The sequence below is a fragment of the Hoplias malabaricus genome, chromosome 3, assembly GCF_029633855.1.
Source record: "Hoplias malabaricus isolate fHopMal1 chromosome 3, fHopMal1.hap1, whole genome shotgun sequence".
Taxonomy (NCBI): domain Eukaryota; kingdom Metazoa; phylum Chordata; class Actinopteri; order Characiformes; family Erythrinidae; genus Hoplias; species Hoplias malabaricus.
Genome location: NC_089802.1, coordinates 64,573,849 through 64,590,113, shown reverse-complemented (window position 1 = coordinate 64,590,113; position 16,265 = coordinate 64,573,849).

The following is a 16,265-nucleotide window of genomic DNA, read 5'->3' as shown; positions in this document are numbered from 1 at the left end:
AAGCTAATATTTTATCTTGCGTATTAGCCTAGTAGTTTATTGCACAAGTTCAGCTAGTTCTGTGCAGACCTTCTACATTACATTCATCTGACCTCGCGTGGCAATAAAGGTGCAGTATTTAAATAAAATGCACTGCACTGTTTGTAATTGTAAATTGTTATATTGGTAATCCATCCAGGTTAATATGAAATCTATGTATCAAATTTTAATAACTGGACTTCATAGTTCACCTCACCATGACCATCAGTTCTGCTGGCTTCCAATGGCTCAGGTGTGTACCAGTGTAGCAGTAGCGCTCACATTAGAACAACTCACAGCTCAGCTGAGCATTCCTGAAGCTATACACATTGTACGTGTCCCACTCTGCCTCCCTTGAGGAGGGATTTATAGAAACTTTAAAAGAAGTCGCCATCAGCGAATCTTCAGTCAGAGATTGTGATGGGAATTTCGGCCCTTTTTGGGGAGCCGGCTCTTTTGGCTCGGCTCTTCATAAAGAGCCGGGTCTTTCGGCTCCTAAATGGCTCTTTGTTTTACCACTTATTTCCACTGGTACAGAACAATATTACCTATATTTTACATGACTATATGGACAAAATATTATTGTTTAATATTAAAAATAATACATTGTAATAACTCATTGATTGCACTCACACATTCAATTGTATAAATAAATGGATTTTTATTTAAACACCTTAATAAAAATCACTTGTAAACTCTGAAATATAGCCAATGGAACCCAAAAGGTACCTACCTTTTGGGTACCTATTACAAAATAGCTTATTAAACTAAATAATCATCCATTTCTGAGTAATAAAATTAAAAAAAATACTCTGCAAAGTGCAACACAGCAGCATTCAACGGTAGTGATTAAAACAACCACAATTATCAACAAACATTTAACTGATTCAACATTTTCTTCAACAATTTTTTGGAAGGCAGATTGGCATTCAGGAAAACCAAGTGTCTCAGCTTGGAGGGGTTAATCCGGCCACCCACCCCTCCCCTCCCTGCTTGGTGGTATAACTCATCGCTGATTAGTACCTTTGCTTGTTGTTCTCTGATTGGTTCAATGACAAGCCTTAGAAAAAAATGGCTCGGTCTTAGACGGGAACCGGCTCTCATCGTTCACTTACAAGAGCCGGCTCTTTGAACCGGTTTGTTCGCGACCGACACATCACTAGTCAGAGAACAAAAAGAGACAAAGTCAGAGACAAAGCAAGAGTCAAGGAGAGTTGAGAGTCGAGTGGAGAACGGAATCAACGACAGCCAAGCTTAGGTTGACCCAAAGACCAACACGGCAATACTTCTCAAAGAAACCCAGACTCCAAGAAAACCTCCTAAAAAGAATTGACCCTATTTTATGTATAGGACCTTCTGCAGAAATATTTTATTTTAAATTATTATTTATTATTTATTGTTTCTTTTATTTAGGTTATTCATCCTTTGTTGCTCCACAATAGCTTCTACGCTAGAACTGATCCATGACTTGTAAACTTGGTTTGGCCAAACAAGTGAGCACGTCTGAGATTAGTTTATAGAACAGACATATAGTCCCCGGATGTCGGCATTCATGAGGAGCAAGAGCTTCATTGAGCCACTGCCAACCATCCAGAGTGCCAAAAGACCAGCCAGCCCAGATTGAGAACTGTTGGCAAATCCGAGAAAGCTTGAGGCCTCTAACCAGGAATCACCTCTTCTTAGGATTGCTTCTCACTGCTTCTCAGAGACAGCCCTCTGTTTCCCTGACTATGCCACTGAAGGTTAACAATGCAAAGATCCCCACATCAGACCGGAAACTTCATCTGGACTGAACTGCTGTGAAAAGCTCAGTCTTCTGTGGTCCGGTAGGCTCTCATGCATGCTTTTAGGGTGAATGCCAGATTCAATTTAACTTTAACGACTACATACCTCTTTTAGTTACCAGTCATAATTAATATCATAATAGTCTAAGTTAACGCACTCTACACCTTGATTTCGTTCCATCGCACATTATTAATGGTCATAAAAGGGATTGGTTTACCAATTAGCCCTGCCTATGAAACTTTAATAATTAGTCCCATGTTGTGAAAACTATTGTTATCCAAATAAACCCCTTTTCTATACAATAGAAGTGTTCTTTGTTCATGTGTTGTATTTGCTCATAAAGGTCAAGTGTAAATCCAGGTCTAAGAAGTCACCTTTTAATCTCGGGAAATTGCATATTCGTACTTGAGTAAAGTTATGTTTTACCTGAACTGCAGAATAATTAATAATTAATCTGTAATTAAATAATGACAAATTAATTAGCTCATTCCACTACGACACATATGCTTCTAATGCTACATAAACAAGGACTTCCCAGATTTAAAAAAATAAATAAAACAAATGAATGGCATGATGTTGCACCACAATCTGTTAATATCTTTCACCATTAATGGTGCCTTCACATGTGCAAATCACCCAATAGTGATCATCAAGTGTTTCTGGGCCGGGGTGATTCTAGCCCCACAGATTCCACAACAAACACCACACATCCCCACCCAAAAATATATATAAATAAATATGAATAAATAGGCCAAACCAACAAAGTTTGTGTGATATAAATATACACACGTGGACAAAATTGTTGGTAACCCTCGGTTAATGAAAGAAAAGTGTTCTGTTATGTTCTGTGGCTGCTTTGCTGAATCTGGCACAGGGTCTTGAATTTGTGCAGGGTACAATGAAATCTCAAGACTATCAAGGGATTCTAGAGAGAAATGTGCTGCCCAGTGTCAGAAACATGCCGTCTGGAAAAGGCAACCTTCAAACCTGGGACAACTGGAACTGTTTGCTCATGAGGAGTGGGCCAAAATACTTGCTAAAAGGTGCAGAAGTCTCATTGACAGTTACAGGAATCATTTGACAGCAGTGAATGCCTCAAAAGGTTGTGCAACATGAGTTTCATGAGTTAATTTATTTTTAATAATTCTGTTGAAGCATGTTTGAAAGCCATGTCTGATTTTCATTGGTTAATTTTCATAACATTTTTATTTATTATAACTTTTGTCAGATTGAAGTTATTTCTGTGACCATTGTGGGTTTTTCTTTCATTAACCGAGGGGTACCAACAATTTTGTCCACGTGTGTAAGAGGTTGTTGGGGAGAATCCACATTTTATGGCAATATATCGTAAGCTCGGTTAGGTTAGGTTATAGGATTAATACAAATAATTAAAACCAGAAATCATAGGTTCAAACATTTTGTATGAGAAATGTGGTCCTGAGCTATTCAAAATGCTGCAGACAACTTAAATATCGACTTATTTCCATATTCCTGTGAAGTCAACTGGTTTACTTAGTAGTTGTAACATTGTCTGATTCTACAGTAAGAGATACAGAGGGTTCAATGTAAATATGTCAGTAATAAAAACATTACAATATAAAATGACCAAATTAGCACTTATCACACATAAACTGACAGCATTGGAATGAAGAACGTATACCTATAACATGAACCTAAATAGCCACATGAGGGCAGTACCACAGCATGAAACAATATGGCCCACTGTAATATCAACCTACAACCTAAATTGCAGTACATTAATTTCTCCAGCTAAGCCCAAATTCCAGAAATGTTAAACATATAAGGCAATTGTGATCATAACAACAGAACAGCACCATATAGTTATTGGGTAATGAGTACACTAGAGAAGTCTCACTGAGTACAAGGCTGGCTAATTGCTAACCAAGGCTATATGTGTTAATTACAAACATAACAGAAATATCACTTACTTTATATCCACGCACACAACACAACTTATAGATAAACTGCAACTCAAACCACTTTAACTAACCAAGCTATCTTCAACATCCTACAAATATGGTGCACTCAAGTTCAACTGCAACTGAGGGAATATGCTTCTTGTATTGCTGCTGTATCACTCTTTAAGAGTGCATGGACAATGAACAGTGAACAGTGCTTTGATTGGTCTGAGTTCAACCAGTAGGTTCTTAGCACCTTTTGAACAGCCACCCCCAAATGGACTGTGTATTTGCACACCGTACAAAAGGTCAGTGCTACAAGCCTAAAACATTTATGTTCATAATCCTCAGCAGGTAAGGTGGGGATGTGTATAAGTCTTACTACAAGTCATGTATACATTCTGTCCTTGACTCTCACACTTGCTGACCGTAATTTATTATCTACTCCAGGGAACACTTGTGTGATCTTCCCGATTGGTCATAGTGCTTAGGGAAGTTGGTGATCCACAATCATCACAACATCACCAACATTTAATTCCCCTCTGTCAGTTTTCCACTTTTGTCGTGCTTTGAGGTTGAGTAAGTAATACTTGATGAAGTGCCTCCAAAAGTGATCAGCCAGAAGCTGACAGTGTCGACATCTCCTTTGACTCAATAACTCAGAATCTTGGTAGGTCACTTGAGGAAGTGAAACATCTTGCTGCCCCATACGAAAGCAGTTAAGGGTGATGGGGTCAGGAACCCCATGATGTTGGAGGAGGTATAACCAAGGGCATTTGCATTGAGGATCCCTTCCATTTCAATTAAAACTGCCTGAGCACCTCCCCTGTAACTGTTTGGGATCCAGTTGTAACTTGAATGGCTGCTATAATTGAATACACCCCTCTCCCAACATCTTCCAAAGTGAGGTGATCCTGGTGGGTTAAATGCAAGCCTTATCTGTTGACCAGCAAGGTGGGAGTGAATTTCAGGTTGTAGCGCAGCAAAGTATTTACACAACTCTCCTCCTTTAAAGTTTGGCCCCTGGTCGAACAATAGCTCATAGGGCTTTCCAGGTTTTGTGATAAAATGTCTTAAGGCCATTAAGAATGCGTCAGCCTCTATACTGAAGAGTACTGATGAACCGAGTAGCATATGAACTGATCTGGTCGATCGACATTTAAATAATATGCCCCAACATTTCTCATTCTGGCATCCTACTTTAATCAAGTAAGGCCCAAAACAATCCACACTAGTGGAATAAAATATGTGTTCCCTGGCAGGAGGTAAGTCCACCATATGTGGTGGTTCTGGGCATCCTCACCATTTTCTGCATTCAGCACATTTATGCTGATGTTGACGTACTGATTCACGCCCTCGCAACACCCAGTACTTCCTCCACACTTCTGCAAACACCCTCTTGACTCCAGGGTGATGCAGTTTCTCATCATAATATTTAATGATGAGTTTTGTAACTGGATCCTGTTGGGGATCCAAAACAACTGGGTGTACTTTATCTAGTTCTACATCGGTGCATTGTCTGAGGAGGCCACCCACCTGGATGAGCTCTGTTGTACTATTGAACTTTGCTGCAAGTGAGGCTAGGTGGCTAGATGTAGCTACTGGTTTCCCGGACCTGAGGTGAACCATCTCTGTTGGGAAAGGATTCTGTTTGTGCCTGTCAAATGGCTGAAATCTCAGCCTTCTTGTAACTATCTGTTAACGTAGTGCTGGAGATGTCTGTTGTCTCAAACTGCTGCGAATCTCGCAGAGCTGAACCTTGAATAGGTAAGCCACAGAAAGCAAACTGCTTCATTTTCTTGTCTTCCTCAACTCGATCCAAAGTGAGTAGCTCTGGCCAGTATTTGGTAGACAACATGGGACAACATTGATGTCACTGGTCACTACGAGCCAATTGATTGGGAGACTGGCCCAGAGTAATGGCATGGGCTGGATTATCTCCTGACCGCACATAATGCACAAGAAGGCACAAGAAGCGCCTTCTGTCAACTCATGAATTTTGGCTATCTGCATTCCTACAAACATGTTATAATGCCAAGAACTAGACTGTTACCAAGTGAGTACTGTTGTTGAGTCAGACTATAGAATAACAGAATGTATGGTGATAGTCATCTCTGTGGTAAGCACTTTTGAGAACTGGGCATCATTCAGAACAGCACAAAATTCCAGGCAGGGCACTGCTGTTTTTTGGGTGCCACCCAAAACCTAGCAGCTAGAAAGGCTACTCCCACTTGACCTGCAGTGCCCCTTGGTGCATAGATAAGCTACTGAACTGTATGCCTATTCTGAGGCAACGCAGAAGATTTGGATCTCCCTTTTACTGCTTAACTGATCCATTTGTGAACTAGAGTAACACTGTCATAGTAATAATTTTGGGAGGTCGCTCAGCTCATTCTCCCATAACTTGCAGGTGCAAAGAAAACCCTCAGGTAATTGTGGATTGTTCCAGTCATGTTTCTTATCCCATAAGTGTTGCACTAATATTTTGGCTCTCATAGTGTATGGAATGATGTAACTGAGAGGATCATTCTAACTAACCAGTTTTAACTAACCATCTTTTGACCATGACTGAGCCATAACTCACAGCTGTCTGATGTGGTTTTAGTAGGAAGGTGTCTAATAATGGGGGAGTCTTTACTCATTACTCTAATTCAAAGCCACAATGTAGCATGGTGAAGTTTATCCACCAAGTCCTTTGCAGCTTTCTCAGAAGTGAGGCTGAGTAGACAGTTGCCTATGTAGAAAAAATTCTCAATGGTTTCCCTAACAATGTCTCCATATTGACTGTTATCCATGATATGTGTTTGTAGTGCAAATGTTGCCCAGCAGGTGCTGCACATTGTGCTAAAAGGAAGTACTAGTATACTTCTGGTGGTTGGTTCAACTGCATGTCCCTTCAGAGGAATAGAAGCAGGAGTTCATCTATGTTGATGCTAAAAGCAGGGGAATGCTCTCTGAATCTTAATAACACAGCTAGTAATGCAGGGCTTCAATTTGGACCTGGAAGGAGGAGCTCATTCAAGTTCTGACCATCATACTTTAAAGAGCAGTTGTAAACAATTCTGTCTTTGCTGTTGTGTTGCACCATGTGGTGCGGAATATACCATGATTCTTCTGAATAATCTGCCAGGTGTGGTTTTAACTTCACAACATACCCAGGTTGTTCCAGCATCTCAGCCTCCGTTGGATATGCTGAAGCTTGTTCAGGGTGCTTCTTCAATCTCCTCTCTATACTTCTAAGCTGAATCAGTACTGCATCCTTAGGGGCACATAGCTGTGGCATATTTGGCCCCCTGAGGAGTGGAGTAGCATAATGTATGACTCCATTCACCTCTACTCTCACTGTTTTCTCTTGCAAAAGACTGACAACATTCTAATCCAGTTTTGATCTGATCATTTCCTTATTGCTCTGATAAGGGAAGGTGTCCATCTGCAGAGCCCCTCTAAATGTGTCAACAGTTCTGCATTTGGGGATATCTTAATGAAGAGACACTGTTGTGGGTTAGCACAATATATGACTTAATGAGCAGGGCCTTGCAGTGTCCAACCAAGACGTGTCCAAATTGTAACTGGTCCAGATGGACCAGCTCTAATGGTGTAATAAGATGTGGGCAGTCAGAGCCAATCAGGAGGACAAGTTGCACCTTATATAACTGCTACAAAGGCAATCCAGCCAAGAGCCTGTACTTCTGTAGAGATTTAACAGGATGAATATGTTCTGGCTCAGCCATTGAGGACACAGCCGATCCATAAAGAACCTGCTGGTCCTGTCTCACTGTCCAGAGTATAAGATATAATAAGATATAATATTATACTTATTTACTTAGCTATATCCAGTTTTCTTGCGCAAATAACTCTTGCGAACTACAGCTACGACAGACAGACACTTTTGGAAATTAACATTCACTGCACAAACACCGGATTCACACAACTTCAACCAGCTTCCACCAAGCGAGTCAATCTTGCCGACTGGAAGGACCCGACGCTTCAACCAGAACTGTAAAGATCTGGATGGATGGGGCTGACTCCTTCCTTCAGCAACAGTTCCAGCACACCGACTGGAGTGAGTATGCTGCCCGAGCCACCACAGGCTCACACATCCACTTGGACACCTACACTAACTCTGTCCTGAAACACATCAACAACTGTGTGGACTGAGTGACATCACAAAAGACAATAATAACGTTCCTTAATCAGAAGCCCTGGATGAACAGAGATGTTTGCACTCTGCTCAAAGCCAGAGATGTTGCCTTCAGATCAGGAGACAGGGAAGCATACAGCTTGGCCAGAGCTAACCTGAGGAGAGGAATAGCTAATAGCTAATAGCCAAGCACTGCTACAAATGCCGGATTGAGGAGCGCTTTACCTCCTCTGACCCTCGACGTATGTGGCAGGGAATTCACACCCTGACTAATTATAAACCAGCCAACTCTGTTCCATCTACCAACAGTGCTTCACTCCCTGATGAGCTAAACAACCTCTACGCTCGGTTCAACCAGGGCAACAAGATATCTTTAATAAACCATCCTCCACCAGACAACAACCCACTGGTACTTTCCACTTCGGACGTCAGTCGCATGCTGAGCAGATTGAATGCACGAAAGGCAGCTGGCCCTGATGGTGTACCTGGCCGTGTGCTAAGAGCTTGTGCTGTGGAACTTGCGGGTGTCTTCACTCACATTTTTAATGTTTTGCTTGCCCAGGCAGCTGTACCATCCATCTTTAAGTCTGCCGCCATTGTGCCTGTGCCTAAGCACTCTACTGCTTCAGAGTTAAATGACTTTCAACCTGTTGCACTCACCCCAATAATTTCCAAGTGCTTTGAAAGACTAGTTCTTTCCCACTTGAAATCCTGCCTGCCTGCTACGCTGGACCCACACCAATTTGCCTATTGTAGCAACAGATCCACCGAGGACACTACCTCAACAGCACTACACACTGCACTAACCCACCTGGACTGTCAGAACTCATATGTGAGAATGCTGTTCATCGATTTTAGTTCGGCCTTCAACACAGTGATTCCGTCTATGCTGATATCCAAACTCAACCAACTGGATATCAGCACATCACTCTGCCACTGGATTTTAGACTTCCTGTCTAACAGACTCCAATCTGTTAGATTAGGCAACCTTCACTCATCAACCATCACCTTGAACACTGGCGTTCCACAAGGTTGTGTTCTGAGCCCGATTCTGTACTCTCTCTTCACCTATGACTGTGTACCTGCCTATGGTTCAAACACCATAGTCAAATTCGCAGATGACACCACAGTGATAGGCTTGATTACAGACAATAATGAAACAGCCTACCGGGATGAAGTACAGCATCTGTCCTTGTGGTGCCACAACAATAACCTGGTACTAAACACGCTCAAAACAAAGGAGATCATCATGGACTTCAGACGGACTAGGAACCAAGCTCACGCCCCCATTTACATCAACGGAACTGCAGTGGATCAGGTGTCCAGTTTCAAGTTCCTTGGTCTCCACATTTCCAAAGATCTCACCTGGTCCTTGAACTCCTCCGTCCTCATCAAAAAGGCGCAGCTGCGCCTCTATTTTGTCTGAAGAAAGCTCACTTGTCTCCCAGGATACTGGTGATCTTTTACCGCTGTACCATCGAGTGCATACTTACCAACTGCATCTCTGTAAGGTATGGCAGTTGCTGTGCTGCAGACCGCAAAGCTCTCCAGCGGGTGGTAAAAACAGCGCAGCGCATCATAGGCACCGAATTACCTACCATCGAGGACATCTACCATAAACGCTGCCTGGGCAGGGCAAGAAACATCATCAAGGACGTCACCCACCCAAATCATGGACTTTTCAGCCTTTTAACATCTGGCAGATGTTACAGGAGCCTCCGTTCCCGCACTAACAGACTTCGTAACAGTTTTTTTTCCTGAGGCTGTTATCCGGATGAACACTATTCAGGCACTTTAAACAAACATTGCACAATCACTACATTGCACCTTCTGTAAAGTTGTATTTAATTTATCCCTCAGTACTTAATGCATCACCTACACAATGTTACTTTGTTTACATTTTTTATATTTCAATATGTATATATGGTTACTTAACTTCCATAATCACAATGTCATATCACAACTGCACTTTAATCAAAATCCATAATCATAATGTCATTTCACAACTGCACTTTATGTAAATAATCACAACTGCACTTTATGTAAATTATGTAAATAATGTTATATATTGCACTTCTGGTTAGATGCTAACTACATTTCATTGGCCCTGTACTTGTACTCTGCACAATGACAATAAAGTTGAATCTAATCTAATCTAAATTCTCTGGTGCCCCTTGTTGCACTGCTGAATGCAGAAATATGATCCGTTCAGACCCATCATCTAAAACAGAAAATTCCTTAAATGATTTACTTACTGCCACTGCCAATCACAAACTTGCTCACTTTAAGGATAACTTTGCAACAGTGGACTGGATGATCCATATACAGGATGCCCTTTGTGGTACTCACTAAGCAAGAATTCTCTGATGTGTTGGTCTGGGGTGTGTGTCGCTCTCCCTTACATTCACATCATGAAGAATGAGAAGATCTTTCCTGTTACAGGTCTGACAGAGGGCCTTCAGAGTGCATTCAGAAGCATGGTGGTTCCGGCCACAGCACCAGTATCAGTTGTTTCTAATCCATGCTCCTTTCTATTCATTAGTGAGGATCTTGAAGTTAGCACATGCATTCAGAAGTTGGCTGGCACTGTTGCAGTAGGGGCAATATGCCCAACACTTTCCTTTAAAACCTCTTGTAAGGGGCATCCTTCCTCTTCAACAGGTATTTTTTTCAACTGTTTCCTCTGTACCAGAGGTGATTGCTCTAAGACTGCAAGGGAAGCTCAGCTTCCCCTAAAATGTCAAAAAATAAGTGATCAAATATATTCTGTTGTGTGTACATGTCAGTGAATAAATATGCACTATAACGCGCCCAACCTTTGTTCAGAATCAGCTTCTTATCACTGGTAAAGACGCGGCTTTCCCGCAGATTCACGGTGCTTTCCACAGAGGTCAACAGCGAAGCAGCGAAGTGCAGCGAAACGAGACGAGTCATTGGATAAATGCTGGGCTTTGTCCCACCCATTGGACGCTCAGTGTCTATGGGGCAGTGGGCTGGCCTCGGCTGGCCTGGACGCTCAGCTTCTGCATGATGATTGGATGATCTGTCTAAGGCTGAATCCCTTTTTGATTGACAGCGAAATGAGTGAATCAGCGATCCTTTGGTGTAAAGATTCGTGGGAGCATTACATTTTCATTCTGTTCTGAGTTGAACCAGAATTTCTTAAAAACGACTAGCGACAAATCGAGCTTCTATTTCTGGTGGGTTTTTTTGTAGATGCTTGTGTTTGGAGACTGACTTCTATCACTTTTTCTGACTTCTATCGCAGTTTCTGTCCAGCGGGTGCTGCTGAGCCCCTCCACCATCACAAAGCACTCACAGGCAGACACACTTCACATGGGCCAAGGCCGTTTAAGCATCCTAGCTCTGCTGGCCATTGAGAGGACACTAGTCAAGTCCCTGGAAAAGACGCCTTGTTGGTACGACAGGGTCACAGATCATTTTCTTGAAAAGGAACAGAGGGTAGAATTTACGTATAAATAAACCGACATATTTTATGATGTAGGCCGAAATTGAGCCTCCCCTCCTTGAAAGACCAGCATCCGCCACTGCTCTGTACCCAGTAGAAGTAGCCTTGCCACCAGACTTGGTAGCTCTACACATATACATTCCTTTTGCTGAAGCATTGTGTTTGAATAGGGATACCTTTAATTATGATGGGAATCTGACACTAGTAATGCCTCCTCTAATTTCAGATGGTCAAGAATAATATGATATTTGAAGAGTTCAGATGCAGATTCTCCAATGCCATTCTCATTCATTCATTCATTCATTTATTCATTCATTATCTGTAACCGCTTATCCAGTTCAGGGTCGCGGTGGGTCCAGAGCCTACCTGGAATCATTGGGCGCAAGGCGGGAATACATCCTGGAGAGCGCGCCAGTCCTTCACAGGGCAACACAGACACACACTCACACATTCACTCACACACTCACACCTACGGACACTTTTGAGTCGCCAATCCACCTACCAATGTGTGTTTTTGGACTGTGGGAGGAAACCAGAGCACCTGGAGGAAACCCATGCAGACACAGGAAGAACACACAGACAGTCCTCACAGACAGTCACACGGAGTGGGAATCGAACCCACAACCTCCAGTCCCCCAATGCATGCAAAACATAGTATGTTTTGGCCTTTTTTATGGTCTAAGAAGGACTAAATATGCTAATTACATTCAGGATTATGGATTACTGGAATCCTTATATTGAGGGCAAGTTGAAACTCTCCCACTGTCCTCCAAACTCCCTATCAAACCAGAACCTGACTGCAGCCAACCACACACACACACACACACACACACACACAGAGGGTCATCTGTTTTGATCAGTTATAAAGTTCCTCTTCACAAACTCAGGGACGGTAAACTTTAGAGCTGCTGCAGTACCTCCTATGGTATCAACAGGTATTGCGCTTGCCCTCGTGTCCTGTAAGCTGTCTACTCCAACACCTTGCTAGACCAAGAGCACTGCAAACCAGTGCCTGGCCCCCACAGTCCCTACACTCTCTGTGTCCCTCATACTAGGACCTGGACAAAATTGCATGTAATATCACACGCTTTGATCCCGAACCAGATGGCTCTCTTCTTTTCATAAAGAAGGCACAATCACTACCTTCCTCATAGGTCAGATAGAAATTGAGGTAAGGATTTCTGGAACCCTCAGGCCAGGCCTAAGAATGGACATGACTATTTCCCTCCAGAAAACCAAGGTGCGGACTGTGGAAAACCCTCATATTGTCACACCCTCGTCCCGTCAAGTCTGTTTTCCCCTCTCTCAGCACATGGCTCTGTCTGTTATTGTCCATGTCTCTGCCCTTGCCCCGCCTTTGTTCTGCCTCCTTGTCTGTACTCCTCGTTATCTGTTTCAGGTGTGTCTCGTCTTTATCATGTATTTAAGTTCCCTTGTGTCATTTCCTTGTATCGGTCATTCGTTTAGTTTCCTATTCGGCCGCTCCTGTCCCCGAGAAGGCAGCTCCCATGGCCGCTCCTGTACCTGAGAAGGCGGCTGCCGAGGCCGCTCATGCTCCTGAGAGGGCGGTTTCCTCAGCCTCTCGTGCTCCTGAGAAGGTGGCTTCCTCAGCCGCTCCTGCTCCAGAGGAAGTGGCGTCCCCCGTCGCTTCTGTTCCATTGAAGGCACCCACCTCATGTCCCTGAGAAGGCGGCTTCCTCAGCCGCTCCTGCTCCTGACAAGACGGCATCTGCCGCTCCTGCTCCAAAGAAGGTGGCATCCGCCACTCCTGCTCCAGAGAGGGCGGCATCCGCCGCTCCTGCTCCAAAGAAGGCGGCTTCCTCAGCCACTCCTGCTCCAGAGAAGACGGCTTCCTCAGCCGCTCCTGCTCCAGAGAAGGCGGCATCCGCCGCTCCTGCTCCAGAGAAGGCGGCATCTGCCACTCCTGCTCCAGAGAAGACGGCGTCCGCCCCGTCTGTTCCTGCTAGGGCGGCGTCCCCCACCGTTTCTGCACCCGTGACTGTGGCTCCGGCCGCTTCTGCACCTGTGACTGTGGCTCTGGCCGCTTCTGCACCCGTGACTGTGGCTCTGGCCACATCTGCACTCATGACTGTGGCTCCGGCCGCATCAGGTTGTGTCCGTAGGTCGGCCCCTAGGATTTTGGGTCCGATTCCTAAAATTGTGCCCCGGCTGGCTTCTTGGACAGCTCCACAGACTTTTGCCAGTCCTGGGCACCCCCAGGTTTTTTTGGTTCCCCTGTCTGTTCCTGTCCTAGTTCCGGTCTCTGTCCTCGTCCCTGTACCTGTGTCTGCCTTTGTCTCTGTTCCTGTCCCTGTCACTGTGTTCATTTCTGTCCCTGTAAGCATCCTGGTCCCTGTTCCCCTGCCAAGTCCAGTCCAGTCCCTATTTCAACCCTCTGTCCAGTCTCATGTCCAGTCCCAGTACCCAGTCCTGTCACCTGTCCTGTCTCCATTCAAGTCCCCAGTTTATAATCAAGTCCAGTCCCCTGTCCATTCCCAGTTCTCCATTCCGTCACCTGTTCCGTCTCTTGTTCAGTCCCAGCACCCAGCCTCAGTCCAGTCACCTGTCCTGTCTCAAGCCTCAGTCCTGTCTCCATTCCAGTCCCCTGTCCTGTCACCTGCCCCTGTCCCTGTCCCCAATGTTGTCAGAGCGATTAGCTTGAAACCAGATTTCTGATTCTAAAAGAAATACTGGTACCAAGATAAGACAAATAATGCAGAAGACAAGTCTAAGGGCAAAGAATTGAACTCTGAAGAATTTGAGGAAATTCGACAAGTGCCAGCAATGATTTGTAAAGAAAAAAATAAAAAACCTGATGTTTTCTCCATCACATCTGTTCAACCTGACTCTGTGCCATCCTCCAACACCCCAGAAACAGTAGAAAATTACTTAGAAGAGGTAAAGTAAAGAAGAGGTAAATTACTAGAAGAGGTAAAACGAAGCTCCGTCTTCCAGTATACAGTGTGATCCCCCTGTGACCCAGACAAACACTGAGAACCAAGTGGTGCAGTGGGGTGACATGCAAACACCTTCAGGTGCTGTCTTGGTTGTTCAGTTAGATGCCAGAGAGAGCCTAGACCTAGGTGACACTTCTGTCATTGAAGGCGATATTCAACAGTTCATGGGGTACCACCTTTCCACCATTGTGGAAGGAAAGTTAATGCATGAGGCCCTGCTGGACACTGCATCAGATGTCATGTTATGTCTTCAATTTTGTTGCCAGGTTTGAGCCATCACTCACGTACGGGCCTCACAATCCAATCGATGGCTTCAATACACTTAGTCATTGGACTTATGACTGTAGTGCATCCAGTCCACGTGTCTCTCCTTGAAACAATTTCTTTCCCCATTGGCAAAGACCTCCTTAATCAAGTTGAACCACAGATTGACTTAAAAAAGTCAAAGATCTGTGAGTGAGCCTTTGCCCATCTGCACTGCACACCACCGGGAAGCCCAGTGTTGCCGCCTCGAAACCCAACTTGAATCAATAGAAGGTCCATCCAGTCCAAATCCCACATTGAGGAGGAGTAATATGAACCCATGGTGACCACTCCAGAGATCGCGATCTCCTCTTGACCCTCTAGTGCTTTGTTAGAACTGTAAAGCAAGTTTCTGTGCACTTTCACTACGCCTTCCATGGCAGATACACCCGGTCCCATTGTGAATGGCCTACAAATTCAAGATCATCATGTTAATAAAGCCGGCATGGCTCTGTGGACTGACAAATCAGCCATAAGCAGAACAATTTTGGAGACTCTGCTTCTGACTAAACCAAATATTCCTTTGGTGATCAGTCCTTGCTGTTTTCCTCTTGACCCAGTGACAAAGGTAACATCCCCCACTGATGGTATTTGTGTCTTAACCATCCAGTGGAATAAAAGGGTACTCACCCATTACTTCTTGGTCATCCCCATGCCGCATGATTCTTACATTGGGAGTGACTTACTGGTGCACCATCCTCTTGGTCATGTGGCCTGGCCAATACTTAAGTCAGGCTCATGCGCTTTTCCAACCATCACCTCAGTTCTTTTAAATAGGTACTAAAAGAAGCCAATGCACTCCAAGGTGATGAAAAACACGGAAAACACTGTGGTGTAATTTGTAAGTATCAAAAGTCTTTTGCGAAATACTCAATGGACTGTGGTCTCAAGGCCATTCACTCAGTGTGCATTCCCACGTGCACCACCAACATTTGTCCGCCAATACAAAATTCCGCTGACATACTATGGACCGGTACAGGAAATCATTGATGACTTGTTGGGAAAGGGCATCATTCAACCCTGCAACAGCACATACACTGCACAAGTATGGCCTGTCATGAAACCCAATGGCAAATGGTGCCTGATTATTGATTATCAGAAACTTAATCAATAGGTCACATGGTCCCGGTGGTGACGCCTAATACTACTAAGGGTACCATCATCTCTGTTAATTCTGCTTTTTCAGACGCTGATTTAGTTGCACTTCAGGCTCGTGACATGTCTATTTCCAAAATGCTTTTGCATGTTTCTGACCCATCTACACATCCCAATTCTGCACAAGATCTTGACAGCATAACAGGACTATAATAATAATAATAATAATAATAATAATAATAATAATAATACAGGATAATAATAATACAACTTGTTCAAGTTACTGACCAATCTCAAATTGGTCCATCGTAACCAAATCAAACCACACAAAAACCCCATAGGAATTGTCGGGGACACTAACGTTTCTGTTAGATCATAAAACGATAGAACCAAAAGCAAAAAAGCGTATTGATTAACAACTAAAAACATCAGTCCACTCTTAACCATATTTCTCCTATCTTTCCTCCAGTCTTCCTCTCATTTTTCAGCAGGTCAGCTTTCAGCAGCCAGACTGAGGACACTCAGGGTGTAAGATTCTAGTCCCTCAGATTTAAGTATTGTAGAGTGTTTGTCCTAAG